This window comes from Brassica napus, chromosome C5 (genome assembly GCF_020379485.1).
Source record: "Brassica napus cultivar Da-Ae chromosome C5, Da-Ae, whole genome shotgun sequence".
Classification (NCBI taxonomy): domain Eukaryota; kingdom Viridiplantae; phylum Streptophyta; class Magnoliopsida; order Brassicales; family Brassicaceae; genus Brassica; species Brassica napus.
Window position 1 is genome coordinate 41,092,380 of NC_063448.1, and position 4,823 is coordinate 41,097,202.

At 35.7% G+C, this 4,823-nt stretch overlaps 1 long non-coding RNA gene across 2 annotated transcripts; it reads right to left on the reverse strand.

Annotated features, from left to right (window-relative positions):
- Positions 1 to 890: 890 nt before the first annotated feature.
- On the reverse strand, positions 891 to 4,572 carry LOC111205381. 2 transcript variants are annotated; one of them, XR_002657924.2, is made up of 3 exons: positions 2,809 to 4,572; positions 1,288 to 2,710; positions 891 to 1,199 (listed from the first exon to the last, which is right to left on the reverse strand). It is a non-coding gene; the product is annotated as an uncharacterized LOC111205381 (long non-coding RNA). The 2 variants fall into 2 exon arrangements; XR_002657923.2 differs by having other exon boundaries at positions 891 to 1,204.
- Between the last annotated feature and the right edge of the window lie 251 nt (positions 4,573 to 4,823).

A 4,823-nucleotide genomic window follows, 5' to 3' on the forward strand; every position in this document is an offset into this window, starting at 1 on the left:
GAGGACACGAAGATGCTCGTTCATTTTCTTCCTACTATTCCTCTCAACCGCGATATGAGTCATTCGTTGGCTTGATTTGGTTTAGTGTATGGTTTGGTTTAAAGAAAAGAATTATGATAAATTGAAACCCAAACCGGTTTTAGAATTTCTCCAAAAAAACGGGTTTTAGAAAAGAAAGTCGGGTTAGGCGCTTACCTCTGGCCTCTTCACGCACATGCATTGCTAGCGTCCATGGAGTACTCTGTTTCTGTACATGTCGACAACCTACAGTGGTTGATGCTATCTCTTTTTTTGGACCTGTAATATTACTATTGAGCAAACTTGTTCGAAACCTGTGTATATGTTTGTCAATGGTTGAAGTTAAAAATTACAATTGTGTGAGTTAATGGAACCATGGGCACAGGTTACTTGGACCTCACACTGTGCGCCTGCATTTTGGTTATGAAAATCATATAGCTATGAAGGAAATATGGTCAAGTATTATGAATGTAAAATGTGATGAATCTGGGGTAAAATTATTCAATATATCGAGATGCAGCAAGTTCTCTAACAAACAGTTCTCTTAAGTATTTTATATTACTGTCTATGAGCTTCTCAATCTTGATACCAGATCATCTCCTCCACAGAGGATTTGTGGCTGGTCAGTGAAAAGAGCACCGGGGGTGACGATTGGTACATGTTAATGAACCAAACAAACTTTTTATCATTAATTTTCGAGCCCATTCGTTTGTAGTTAGAAAGTTGACATTTTAAAATGTTTTCCTATCTGAGTGGGTGATTCTACCTAGTTAATAACGCATGAGACTGTAGCTTTCAGAACCATAGAGCAGAGATGTGTCATTAACCGAGCAGAGATGTGTCATGAACCGGTGTAATGTTAGCTGATCGAGTTGCCGAAAGGAGTTGATAGGATTATTAAAATTTGTTTGCCTTAACCAACAAACGATCTACTTTTGTAACATTATATAAACTTTGCGGTAAGTTATTCAACATGTGGGTGTAGTTACCGCAAGAACTATTTAATTGCTTGAAAGTTGGAAAACATGATAGATAAAGCAAGGACAAAGAATTTAATAAGGTCATTATTTTGACAAATTGAGCAGCTAGCCTTGCGTGTCTTCTTGAGTGCATGTTTGGCCGACAACGTCTTTAAGGAATTTGTGTATGTCGTTCTTATCAAGGTCTCCCACACCAGGCCCCTGCACTAAAACAATATGCTTGTCAACTACATTAAGGAACATTGTGGGGGTTAACAATGGACGACCAGTTGTAGCAGGGAATACGAACCATGAGTTGATTACAGTTGCGGCACTCACATTTGTAAGTTTTGCGTATGCGTCGAAGGCAAGACGGTCGCCGGATTAATCAAACTCAAGTGCCGAAATTATATATCAAGTGCATGAGAATCAGCATGAACGGGCTTTAAGAATTTTTATTCAGCTTAGGTAAACATCGTTACATAATCTTATTATAATGGAATCTTATATGCAACCTTAGAATCAACGCTATAAATTATACACAAAAGCTGAGCTTCTTCGTAATATTCTAACATTATGATACATCTTTATATTATAGTCTATACACAGGTGTTAAATTTATAGTGGAAGAGAACTAACTATCCAAGAATGAATGTAGCAAACCAGTTTACCAAAAAATTAAAGAGTCTACGAGCATCTTTATCGCTCTATCAAAAGAGTTGCTTATGGCCTGGGACCCTACCAAAAACACAAGCATCGTCCATTCCGCATGCAAAATAAGCACTGAGTTTTCTTTGTTGCTTATAATATTCGCGGGACCCACCAACAAGTGGCGGCTCGTGATTGGTGTATTTTAAAAAAAAAAATCATTCAGACCAAAGAAAAAGAAAAAAAAATTAAGCAACCTTTCATGGTTGCTGAGATAAAACCCAAAAAAACAAAATGCATAATAAAAGAATATCAAACATGTCATATCATCGGTACACGATCCAGCTAAGAAGAAACACAACTACTTCAGAACACAACTTAAACTACTGACACCTAAAACAATACAAAGGTTGGGAAATCATATACAACCCTTCACAAAGTCTCAATTTTCTTTAAAGAGATTCTACGCTTCAAGGGAGATCGGATAGTTAGAGGTATATGGTCATTTTGCTTAAAGGTTCATAACAATGCAGGTTGACACACCGGGAAGCTGGCTTCAGAAAAAAAAACTCGAATTAAATTAATGAGCAGACACAAAGATTCATATGAAACATTAACCAGAGTGGATTCAAGTGTCTTGGATACAGAAATACCAAGGTATGATCAGGTGCATCGATGATTATGTCTAAACAATTCCACAAAAATATCAAAAAGTTCATCTTTGTAATAACACCAAGGTCCAGATGGGTGCCTCTTATATGAGATGAGACATTGACGGCAACAAACGATAGTAGATAGACAGACAAAGACAGATTACTATCAGTTTTGAGACCAGTTTCAGAACAGCTTCAGACTAATTAAGATTTTTGGTGCTACTACGAATTGGGAGGATGATGTTCAAGGGTGAAGGCTGACCTTTTCATAATTCTGTTTATGAACAAAAGGCAGATTTAAATAAGATACATGAGAATCCAGTAGTAGCATATCCACTCCCATGAGCTCTCCACCACGGTGGACATTCCTGGCCTCCCAGAAATAGATCAACCGGACTTGAAAAGTGGAGGAGGAACGGCCCGTCTGCAAATCTGAAAGGAAGACTGAAACGTTAGCCATAGCTCATAGAATTAGTATACCGCTTAGTTTATAAGAATGAGAGGATGATTCTCAAAATATGAAATCTTACCTTTTTATAAGTGAACTTTCACCGCCTTGCAGAGTCAGAACTTGCATTGAATATAGATCGTGTGTGATAGATTAATGGAGGGTTTTAAGAGGATTATTCGGTAACTGGTATGCTTTCGTACTCTAAGGAAGAAGATGAAAGTAATCGCAATGGAGTCTGGAGAGGAGAAAAAGAAGAACGCGGGTTTAACACAAAATGGTAACGCAGTGCTGCATCTTGGTGGAGATGATAAAAGCCTAGATATAACAAAAGCCTTAAACGAACTAACATGAAGCCCAATTATTAGAAAAGCCCAAACGAATTGCTAGAGGATTTAATGAAATGCGAATGATCGATTATGATGACACGTGTCGGTTCGACGTCGCTCGAATTAGTGACGTGTCATCCTATGTGGACACGTTTGGAGAGAAAAAAACCTTCTTTATCTATAAAAAGATATTTAAATCTCATAAATCACGGGAGTTTGCGGAAAGCGTATCGAATATTACGATTACAAAATGGTTTTTAAGCAAATAGTTTTTTTTTTCTTCTAAATATGGTTTTTAAGCATATAGTTATAGAACATTTATTTATCAATTATCATTACGAAAGTCACTTGAAACACACGGCTTGCAGAATAGTAGCATTTGTCAATACGTAAATTGATCATTTTTGTTTTTTTTTTTACCACTTTTGGGATATCAACTTGTTTTCTTTATTTTATCAAATTAACACATGGTATTGGTGAGAGTCAAATACTACAAATTGCTCTGGTCTTTCACATAAAATCAAAGAAAATAAAAGGTTGCCGTGGTTTCCTTATTCCCCACGCTTATTTATTTATTATGTTGGTCTCCTTATCTGCTTATAAAATTTTAGTCACGTGTTACGGCTAAGAGCCACCTTTGCTTACTTCTCTTCAATCCATCCGTAAATAGAATCTGTTATCTAAACCGCGAATTAATTTGATTAGTCGTTAATCAATTCACTAAATATTGAATTCAAACTTCCTTCTCTATTTCAGAAATAATTTCCTTACACACGAATGCCCGTACAATCGGTCAGTCTAATGTGTTGTATATGTGTTTCTAATTCTGAACAAAACTTAGGTTTACCCCTAGGGTGGAACTTTAAATTTACTTCACCCTTAAGACCAATCAAAATAACACATAGATTATTAATTAAAAAATATTAAATTAAATAAAAAATATCTAAAAAAAATAAAAATTTTAATTTTAACGACGCTAACGCCGCTAGCGAAACCCTAAACCCTAAATCTTAAATTCTAAACCCTATACCCTAAATTCTAAACCCAAATCCAAACCCCTAAACCCAAACCCTATACCCTAAACCCTAATCCTAGACCCTAAACCCAAATTATATACCTTAAACCTAAAAAATATACTATAAACTTAAACCCTATACTCTAAACCCAAGTCTTACACCCTAAACCCAAACCGTAAACCTTAACCCAAACCCTATAGCATCTAAGTTTTGGGTTAGGGCTTAAGGTTTACCGTTTGGGTTTTGGGTCTAAGATTTGGGTTTAGGGTATAGGTTTTGAGTTTAGAATTTACGGTTTGGGTTTTGGGTCTAAGATTTGGGTTTAGGGTATAGGCTTTGAGTTTAGGATTTACGGTTTGGATTTAGGATTTACCGTTTGGATTTATGGTTAAAGTTTTGGGTTTAGGGTATATAATTTGGGTTTAAGGTTTACGATTTGGGTTTAGGGTCTAGATATTGGGTTTAAGGTATAGAGTTTAGGTTTATAGTCTTATTTTTGGGTTTAAGGTATATAATTTGGGTTTAGGGGTTTGGATTTGGGTTTAGGGTATAGGGTTTTGGTTTAGGGGTTTGGATTTGGGTTTCGAATTTAGGGTATAAAGTTTAGAATTTAAGATTTAGGGTTTAGGATTTAGGTGGAAGCATTAGCGTCGTTAAAATTAGCGTTTTTATTTTTTATAACTATTTTTATTTAATTTAATGTTTTTAATTAATAATTTATGTGTCACTTTGATTGATGCTAAAGGGTGAGG